The following is an 11371-nucleotide window of genomic DNA, read 5'->3' as shown; positions in this document are numbered from 1 at the left end:
GTTGAAGATATTTGGTCTGTAAATTGCCAAAACAGTATCAACCCATCTTTAGTTTATACCACATAAAGTTTGACTCTCAAGGTATAATTTGTAAACTAAATGATATTATTCTTATACTGTGACCTGGGGAAAAGGAAATATTCAGCGTATCAATTTCAAGTGCCTGGCTATGAGAAGAAAATCTAATGTACTCGAGCTGGAAAGATTACAGTGCATCTTGTAAATATTTCTCCAGTGTATAATTCCCTACTTGGATGAGTTTTTACCTTGAATCAAACTTCAGTCCATTATAGCCAAAGGAAAACTGGAATACAAAATATGAATTCTTTCAAAAATAAAGGAAAAATGCTATCCTACAATAAATGCAGAAGTCTGTGCTCCATTATCGTTCTTTCTTCCAGAGATCATTGTGAAATGACAGCTTTGCTAACAGGGCATTTCTTGGTAAGGCCATGGTCTGCTGAAATAGAGCTATAAGGAAAACAAATGGTTCTCTTTAGCATCTTTGCTCTAGCATAGATTGTATGCAGCTGTATTATGCTATAGCCTCCATTGATATACAGACTCTTCTGACGTGTTTTAAAGAAAAACCAGTGGCAGAACTTACCATTCTCTTGCAATATTAAAGATCAATTAGGGTCATCAAATCATCTACCCTAGATTCTCCTTTCCCCAGGGTCAATAACTGATATTTTGATACATCTCTTTTTGTTAATTAAAATCTTTATCCTATTAAGTTTATTCTATTACTGTATTAAAATACTCACCATTCCATACATCTACGATTCTTAAAGTTTTATGTTTTAGATCATTCTTTCTTAGTAAACAAATTAAGGTATCTGCATGCTCTCTAATAAAGGAAAAAAAACAATCTCTCAAACTCTCGTAAGATTTACTCTAAAATCATTACATGAACATGACTATTTTTCAATAAAAGAAATATTCAGAGTGATCTACCGTCACAATCGGGGAATTTTAGAGAGAGAGAGAGGAAATTAGTTATAATGGAGGCAAGGATTTATGAAATGGACCAGAAATAATAAGCTAAATTGAAGCACACAAATTAACTGTGCCCAGCATACATCCTCTTTATTCACACCTCTAACCAAGGCAAGGTTCCAGACAGGAGTACGATAGGTCGAGCTGCTTATGGTGTTTAAGCCAAGTACGGTTTGTCTATGCCTGAGAAGCAGCTCATAGGATAAAAACATTACATGGTCATGGCAGCTGTTTATATAGGAAAACTCTTATAAAAAACCCAACCAACCAAACAGCAGATTTTCTAATTCAGAATTTCTCATGACAGAGTCCAAGAACACATCTTCCATAACAGACTTCCTGGGTGATTCTAAGTCAGTCTTTTCCCACTCAAATCTGAGCTTATCTTTCCTTTTAAAAAAAGAAAGTGCTTGTCAAACAGGTTTTATTCTTTATCCATTTCTAGATATTCTCTTGTTATCAATGCTTCACCCTATGTCTAGAATAAATCTGTTTTAGATTTACTCAAGTCTAAGTCTTTTTGAATTTTTTATAAATATTCTCAAGAAAAATTTTTCTTCCAATCACAATTGATTAGTGACGATTTTCTCTAGAAACCCTTAGAGATAAAGACAATTGAGAAATAAGGAATAGAATGGGAAGCAGAAGCATCCAGATTCTCGACTGTGAAATGTGCCCACCCTCTTGCTTACTGTTGTTTTGTCTTTCTTACTTATATTTTGTACTCAGAAGGCGAAACCATGTTTCACAATCCTAGTCCCTAAAGTTAGCTGTAATGAATGCAGACATTTTCTTCCTCTCTAAGGATCTCAAAATATAACACTTGTGTTTCACTCAGCCTCCAAGTTTCAGTAATCTTTTATAGAAGATTTAAAAATGGTACTCCAGTCTACCTCACTGCTGAATGGGGTTGTAGCAAGCTCGCCATAGCCTTCAACCTTCTGTGTGCTGATGACTCAGAAACCTTCTGACTGGGTTCACTCAAACACAGCAGCAACACCAACCATACAAACCCATTTCCACTTGACAGCCAGAAATACAGACAATTTCAGGATGTAATCAATTTTAGGATTTTAGTTAATTTTAGGTTGTAATTCATAGGGTTCTTTCCCAGATCTCTCAGCATAGCATCTGTTCAGAGCTGGTCCATATGACATAGTCTGACAGCTTTTATTGCTTTCCCAAGAGACCCTCTTAATGTTATCAACTTCTCGGTTGTCTTTTGAACAGATAAGTGCTGTCTCTGATGTCAAGCCTTGGAATTGCTGGATCTGAATAATGTTACCCGAATACCTATCAGTGATTAAATTTTGTAAGACGTCATTTCAACAAATGAAAGACATTCTTCAAACAAACAACATTATGTCAATATATTGAGGGTCTACCATTGCCTGGTGCATACTTATGACTAGGAATAAAGAAACCAAAAGTTCGTGGTCTCTGCCCCCAAGGAACTTTAGACTGGTGGGAATCAGAATCCAAAAATGTGGGAAAGGACCCTGAAGCTCACTATCTCCATCTTTGGCTTCGCACAAGATGTTCTTCAACTTCATATAGATCTGCCACTCTCCTAAAGGTAGGCAGTAATCCAGGGACAGAAGGGAGATGAGAGTCCATGCCTCCTAATTCCCACATCAGTGACTTTCTGCTACACAACTGACAGTAAAATTTATTCAACTGCCATTTAGATAAAAGTTTTTCTACTTTCTTCCTTATTTCAGACATCTTTTTAGACCCTGAGACATAATATTTGCAAATAAAAAAATAAGCACATAAAAGGAAATATACACTTTCTGTTTATGAGCCAGAAAGCTTAGTTACACAGAAGAAAATTGCAGTCGCACCTGTCCTCTGAGGAGCTCACCATATTTTACAGCTGGTGTTCAATTATTCCTTGCAATATTCCTATGATGCATCGTTATGAGATTACTTGTATTATGTATAGCACCTTTCCTCCTTGGACCTTGAAGGTGCCTTTACAGAATCTGACATAAAAGAAGGCAATTCTCATACTGCTCCAGGGAGATGGAAAAATATATTAAAAACCATGGAAAAGACCAAATTACTATTGGTGGCTAGGGAAATAAGAGTCACTGAGAGCTAAGGGGTACTCACCAACTACGGGGGAAAAAATCTTTTTCCTGCTTTTTAAGGCAAGAGACCTTCCTACAACGTATGTATGCCTGCCTGTGTTCAGGAAGCACAAGAGAAAATGGAAGCATAAAAGCAGTTCAGGAAAAAGAGAATTCCATATTGTTTCAAAGTCTTCAGGAGTCAGGACAAGTGGAGGAAGTGGGAATGCTCTATTGCTCTCAGTTTTAGTCATTTATTAGTTCATTCACTTCATAAATATTTTCGGTGTACTGTGCTAGAAAAGGAGGATGCCGGAAATGAGTACGATAGTTCCAGTAGGTCTTGACATCTGCAAGTCCATGGCCTTCAGTAACAAGGGCAACAGAGAAAGCACATGTGAAATCCCACAGGCAGTGATGTTTACACCTGTGTCCTCAGGGTCAGGCACGTTGCAGGTGACTCAAGAAATATTTTTGAATAAATAAATGACTTCCCTGAAAAAGTTTTAAAGGATAGAGAGGTTATGCTTGGCTGTTAACAGCCTCTTGAGCATCTCCATTTCTACCATGAGTTCAAATAGTTTTCAGTCTGTAGAAATTATCCGTAATCTGATTGAAACACACACACGCACACCATTTTGTGGATAGGAGAACTGATTTTAGAAGACTTGGCCAAATTCACACAGGAAGCAGAGGGGACTTCTCTCAACCATGTGTTGACATCACCCACAGTTTAGAGATTTCTATACTAGAAGAGATGATTGCAAATTAAAAATTCTGTTGTCTTGTTTATACTTCTACCCACTCTGAATCTTCAATAAAACAATGTTTCTGAGTTATCAGAAACAACAAAATGCTGCCGCCTGGGGCTGTTAATAAGTGTGGCTCTGCTCTTCCTCAGGGCCTTTGCATCTTCAACTCCTGCAGAGATAGAATGAACCATCACATTCATCTTCTACTGAGCCACCATAATTAGTGTTTGATGGATCTTGATGATATTTTATGTATTTAGACATTGAGAATTTTAATTGACTTTCAAATCTGTAATCTCTTTCTTGCTAATATATATTGGCTAGAAATGATCTCTTCCATTTTTTTCTTTCAGACATTTTCATAATATATACCTGTCTTATAGTTGCCATTGGGATTTACATGGTAAATCTCCTCCTCCTGAAATTGTTCTTCATTTGCAAAGATAAATATTAACATCATTTCTGAAGAAACACTATGTGACCATAGCATCTCAATTTTAAGAAAGATATTTGCCGGTATTACCATTCTTAAACATAATGGAAAATATCCTTAGTCACAAGAACAGAAACAAGTGTCTGAGGATCTGTCAAAAGACTTCTTCAAAGAGGAATTATGGTTTAAGGAAATACCCAAGATTTACGCTTTATATTACTGACCCCATTATTTCCCTTTGATTTTTAAGTGAAAATAAATAACATGTGAGGAAAAAAAGACCAAACAGACCACACGACCAGTTAAAACTGAAGTATCTCCAGATCAACTAAAAGCTAAAGCAGCAAATATCCATTTTGGACTTCTTTTTTGAAAATTTTAATAATAAAATTTTTGGAGACAACTCATGGAAGCACTTTTTCAGTGATCCATATATAAAAGATAAATAACATGTGTGACAGTTAATTTTATGTGTCGACTTGACTGGATCACAGGATACCCAGCTATCTGGTTAAACATTATTTCTGGGTGTGTCTGAGAGGGTGTTTCCGGAAAAGACTAGCATGTGAGTTAGTGGACTGAGTGAAGTGGATTGCCCTCCCCATTGTGGGTGGGCCTCATCCAGTCCATTGAGGGCCTGCGTAGAGCACAAAGGCGGAGGCAGGTTGAATTCTCTCTGCTTGACCGTTGATCTGGGCCATTGGTCTTCTACCCTTGCTTGTCCTGGTCCTCAGCCTTCGGACTCAGACTGGAATCTCCACCGTCAGCTCTCCTCTCTCAGGCCTTTGAACCACACAGGTGGCCTTCCTAGGTCTCCAGCTCACAATGGCATATTTTAAGACTTCTCAGTCTCAATAATGGAGTGAGCCAATACCACAAAATAATTCTCTTTCTTTCCCATTAGTTCTGTTTTTCTGGAGAACTCTGACTAATACAATATGATTCAAGTCATAAGAATAAATGTTTGTTATTCATTTTAGAAGAATTATCTGGAGAAAAACATGAGCTGCTAGCTAAACTTACAGTAATAACTCAAAACAGGAATAAATATGTATGTATATATTTATTATATATATTTATTAAGAGATTGGAGATGGCCAATGATATATTGCAATTCTGTTTGTCAATAAAGAAGATGCAGTATGCTTGCTATGATGTCACTGATAACTTACATATGAAATGACTGTGGCAGAACAATTCTAAAATAAACCATCTGTCCAAAGACAGCGTATTTGACAAAAGAAGAGGCACCTGGTTATTGCTTAGTTACCTCCATTTTACGTGTGTATATATATGAAGCATTTACATGATCAAAAGTATATTCTTTTAAACAGAGATGACATTTTTCAACAGAGTGTAAAATAAAAAAGTGATCATTTATTGGCATAGATTCAGAAGAGAGCACGGATGTGAAAAAGTACAGATGAGAGCGCACACTGGTCATGAAAAATTGATATTTCCAAATATTATTTTTGAGGAAAACTTATGGAGGACCTAACAATAAAAATAGACAGTTACAACCAGTTTAAGATAAATAACAGGCTACATAGAGATATTGATGGAAAGTAGGAAGGAGAAATTTAAGGCAGGAACACAGGCAGAGAGATGGAGGAGTCAGGGGAGGAAGACAATAAAATCGTGGCTGCTAATAATACCCTAAAAGATAAAGTAGGACAAGGTGAAGCAACTGTCTAGAAAGGGAATTAGTAGAAAGATTTCACCAGAAATTAAAGAAGATGAAGTTAATCTGAGTGGTAACACTTTCACAGTTTGGCCAGTTTGGCCAGAAAGGGCTTTCAGATGACTAGTGAATGTAAGAGCCTTCCTGAGGTCGGTAATGTGAGCCAGGCGTGTAGGGTCTCCTGCTGAGCGTCAACTCTGCCCAGGGAGATTCTATAATGAGGAATGAATTTGGTGGCAGCAGCTACACAGGCCTGTCCAGGGTTTCCTGAGATCCAACTGTGACCCTCTGCCTTTCTCACCCACATACGAAAGCATACCGGGATTCCAGTGAGTCAGAGACACACATTGCATATTGCCAGGTTCCTTGAGGTATAATTGGCATAAAATAAACTGCATATAAGTTTACACCCATAGAATCCTCATAACAGACAGGATAATAACATCCATCACCTCTAAAAGTTTCTTCTTGGCTCATTGTCAGCCCTCCCTTCCTTCCCACTGACTCGCATTCTTTGATCCATTCTTTTTGCTAAGTACAGATTATTTCGCGTATTCTAGACTTTTGTACATGGAATCACACAGTGTGTACTCTTTCTGGTCTGGCTTCTTTCACTCATGGTAATTATTTTAAGTTTATTCATGCTGTATCAGGAGTTTATTCCATTTTTTCTGATCATTCTAACTAGAGGTTTATTAATTTTATTAACCTTCTTACTAGTTTTGGTTTCATTGATTTTTCTCTGCTGTTTTTCTTTTTTATGTCATTGATCCACATTGATCTTTATTATTTCCTTTCTCCTGCTGACTTCAGGTGTCTATTTCTCTTCCATTTCTAGCATCTAAAGGTAGAATCCGAGTTCACTGATGTAAGATCTTTCTTCTCTCTAAGTGTTTAGTGCTATAAATTTCCTGTAAATATTGCTTTAGTTGCATTCAATAAGTTTTACAATGTTAAGTTTTCATTTTCATTTATTTCAAGAAATTTTTAATTTGTCTTTGGATTCCTTCTTTGACTCATGGGTTGTTTATAAGTATGTTATTTAGTTCTCAAATATTTGGATATATTCTAAATATTTTTTTCTTTTATCGATTTTTTGTTTTGTTTTTGGTGAGGAAGATTCACCCTAAGCTAACATCTGTTGTCAATCTTCCTCTATTTTGTATGTGAGATGCCTCCACAGCATGGCTGACAGTAGGTCCATGCCCGGGATCTGAACCTGCGAACCCAGGCAGCCAAAGTTGAGAGCACAGAACTTTTAACCACTCAGCCATGGGGCAGGCTCCTCCATTATGGATTTTTAATTTAATTGCATTGTGATCAGACAACATACTTTGTATGAACTGAATCTTTTTAAATTACGTGAGATTTATTTTATGTCCCAGAATATGGTCTACAATGGTAAATGACCAATGTACAGTTGAAAAGAATACGTATTTTGTTGTGGCTAGTGGAGTACTATAAGTATTGATTTGATAAGTTGGTTGATAGCATTGTTTAAGTCCTTTATATGTTAAGTGAAGTCTTCTTATTCTATAACTTTTTAAGAGAGAGCAAATTAAATCTTCTACTCTGTGATTTGTCTGTTTCTCCTGGAATTTGTCAGTTTTTGCTTCATAATTTTTGACACTCTGTTATTATATGAGTAAGTGTTTAGGGGTTTTTTTTCTTTTAAGGAATTGATCTCTTTATCATTATTAAATAACTCTCTTTATCCTTTGTAATATCATTTGCTCTGAAATCTACCTTATCTACTTTTAAAGCAGCTGCTCCAGTTTTCTTTTGTTCAGTGTATATTTTGTTCAGTAATTTCTCTTTTTCCATTCTTTTACTTTTAAACTATTTGTGTCTTTATGGTTAAAGTGGGTTTTTTTGGCAGCAGCATGTAGTTAGATCTTGTTTTTTTTATACAGTAGGACAAATTCTGCAACTCAGTTGGGGTGTTTAAGCCATTTGCATTTAGTACAATTGTGGATATGGTTGAATTTGTGTCTACTGTCTTTAATATATTGCTGTTTGTTTTTAACTCATTCTATTGGTTCTTTATTCCTTTTTCATTCTTTTTGTCCTTCTTTGACTTAATGGTACACTTCCAAATATTCCGTTTTCTTTTTTGTTCACCTTTCAGCATAATTCTTTGTTGTGTCATTTTTGTGGTTACTTTAGGTTTTATAGTATACATCTTCCACTTATCACAGCCTACAACCAAGTAATATTATACTACTTTGTGTGGAGAATAAGAAACTAATAGTATAGTTCCATTTCCTCCCTTGTGGCCTTTGTGCTATTGTGCTCATGCATTTTCCTTTTACATAAGGTAAAAAAAGTTAATAGAAATAATTTTTTAAAGTGATAAGAAAAAGTTTCAATATTTGCCTGTGTAGTTATAGTCTCCATTAGGCTTCATTCCTTCATGTAGGTCCAGGTTTCCATCTTGCATCATTTTACTTTTATTTGAAGGACTTTCTTTAAAAACTCTTGTAAGATGATGAATTTTTTTCAGTTTTTGGATGTCTGAAAAATGTTTTTTATTTCATCTTTATTTTTTGAAGACATTTTCACTGGACAGTAAATTCTGGATTAACAAGTTTTGCTTTTTTTCTTTTTTTCACTTTTGTTACTCACAGATGTTGCTACATACACTCTCTTCTCACTTGTGTTGTTTCCAGTGAGAAGCCTGCTGTCATCTTTTGTTTCTATTCCCCTGGATTGAATGTCCTCTCCCTGCCCTCCAGCTGCTTTTAAGATTTTTATCTTTTTCACTGGTTTAAGCAGTTTAATTGTAACGGGCACTGATCTGTGGGTTTATAATTTTAATCACATTTGGAAATTTTCAGACACTGTTTATTTATTTTTTTTCATTTCTCTCCCATTTTGGAGAGTCCAATTAGACATATATTTGACCTCTTAAATTGTCTCTCTGTTCATCGATGCTTTGTTAATTATTTTTAGCCCTTTTTTCTCTATGTATTTTCAATTTAGATAGCATCTGCTGATATTTCTTAAAGTCATTTATTTTTTCTCCTGATATTCTAATATAACCACCCTTAATGCCATCAGTGTGTTTTTTCATCTTTGACATTGCAGTTTTAATCTCTAGAAATTCTATTTGGGTCTTTTAAAAATTGTACACATCTCTTGTTAAAATGTTCAATCTTTCCTCTGCTTCTTGAACATATAGAATACATTCATAATTACTGTTTAAATGTTTTTGTCTACTAATTCTGCTATGAGTCATTTCTGAGTCGGTTTTGATTGATGGCTTTTTCTGCATTACGGGTAGTGTTTTTCTACCTCTTTGTATGCCTGATAATTTATAATTGGATGCAAGACTTTGTAAATTTTACCTTGTCGGGGCCTAAATATTTTTGTATTCCTGAAAATGTTTCTGTACCTTGTTTTGTGACATGGTTAAGTTACTTGGAAACAATTTGATTCTTTCAGGTCTTGCTTTTAAGATTTGATAGCTAAGGATCCAAGCAGTGTTTGGTCTAGAGTTAAATTACCCATTACCAAGGAAAGACTCTCCTCAGTACTTTACCTAATATCCCATGAATTATGAAGTTTTTGGTCTGGCTGTTGCGAGCAGGCATTGGGTAGGTGCACCCTCCTTATACTGCAGCCTAGAAACTTCCCTGGCAGTAAGCTGGGACAATCAGAAGGCTCACCTCATCTGGTTCTCTCAAGGGCCACTGTGTTTTTTTACCTGATGTCCAATTTCTTGAGAGCCATTGATTCATATATTTTGTCCTGTTTATTACTTGTTCTGAGTATTGGAATAAATCCGGTCCTTCTTACTCTACTTTGACCAAAACCAGAAGCCCTGAGAGTCGTACTTTTAAACTTGATTTTATTTCATTGATTTTTTTCAAGAAAATTATTTATAAGCTTTGGTACTTTTGCTGCTATTTATAACTTGTCCTTCATAGTGGACTGTGACTCATCTCCCTGTTGTGATCCCATGTGCCAAGAGAACAGAAAGCATGTGTTGAACTAAATATATCCTCCTGAGAGAAAACACTTACAGAGGTCAGGAGTGTCTTGACACAAGTAAATTTTCACGTGAACATCACCACCCTTAAGACTGAGAACAGAATTCTGAAACACCAGGGTGGAATTTGTTGAAGGACAGGGATGGAAACCTTATCACCTAGGGAAGGCTTTGGGAGGAGTTCTCCTGAAAATTATCTGGTGTTTTTCAACACGTCTCACCCTCTAAAAACTTTGGTCCCTTGTAGTCAGTTTCACAAGTTGTTCTCGGTAAATCAAAGTGAAGTTGGAGAGGGGGTAGACTATGGATTCTGGCGATGGGTGTGGAAGTTGACAGCTCAAGGACTCACCCCAAGGCAAATCAAATATTCAGGCAGAGTGAAAAATCACCAATACTGAGAGAATGCACTATCAGACTATCTTGGGCAGTAGAACTTATCCCTGAGAGAAAGATGGTCTAGGTGCCCTCTCACTCTGGTCTGAGGACTAGGGGTTCCCTTACACAGAGCAAGAAAGAGGGAGGGGAAATCTCAGACAGAGGTGAAGATGAGGCTAAGAATATGTATTAGGGACATCTAGTGAACTTTTCTTGAGTGACTTTGAGCAACAGAGCTGACTTCAGGGTAGTCATCTCCAAATGGGGGCAGGAAATGTTTCAAGTCTATCACATGCATCATGTGACCTTAACGAGGACTGCGCAGAATATAGGTGGCAAAGATCACAGGGAAGCCTCTCACCTGGGGACACAGTTTCTCCAGACCAAATAAGAACAATCTATCTCTCCCTCTGCCTCAACTCCACGAGTGGGTTATAGGAAGTCTTTTTTCAGGCTTTGGAGAGTGGAGGATGGGTAGTCCCTGGCTAACCGCCCTAAAGCCACTGGAGATGCTCCCTTCATAGTAAAGACTTCAGTAGGGGAGTTCTCAAGATAGGACACAGGCTTGAAAACTGGAGAATCCACACTCTCAGACTGATCTGAACTTGTGTCAGCCCATTAATATAAGAGACTTAGTGTAAGCTGTTAAAATAAAGTGAAATGAAATTCAGGACTCTCTCTAAAAAAGAAATAGGAAGAAAACAAAAAGAAAAAGCTGCATTGTAAATGAAAGACTTTAGAAGGAAACTAAACTGTATTTCAAAAAGGATTTAGTCTCTGAAAATACTCTTTGTGGGAACTAACTTTGGTCTCAAAAAGGAATTGAGATGATGTGGCCTGTTTCTCACATAAGCAGCGAAGTTTGTGTAAGCCTCATTCCTTTACTTCTTTGTGGCATAATTGGTCAGCCCAGAAAAATAAAAATATAATGTCAAAGAATTCTTGTTGCCATCTATTATCTAATACCCCTTTGTTTCCCGTAATAAAGAAACATAACCAAAATGCATTCAACCAGAAGATACTTCCCAGGCTTCCAGACAAGAAGAGGTACGTGGATGTGTGACGGAA

This window comes from Equus caballus, chromosome 8 (assembly GCF_041296265.1).
Source record: "Equus caballus isolate H_3958 breed thoroughbred chromosome 8, TB-T2T, whole genome shotgun sequence".
Lineage (NCBI taxonomy): Eukaryota > Metazoa > Chordata > Mammalia > Perissodactyla > Equidae > Equus > Equus caballus.
Note: the sequence above shows the minus strand (reverse complement) of the source record.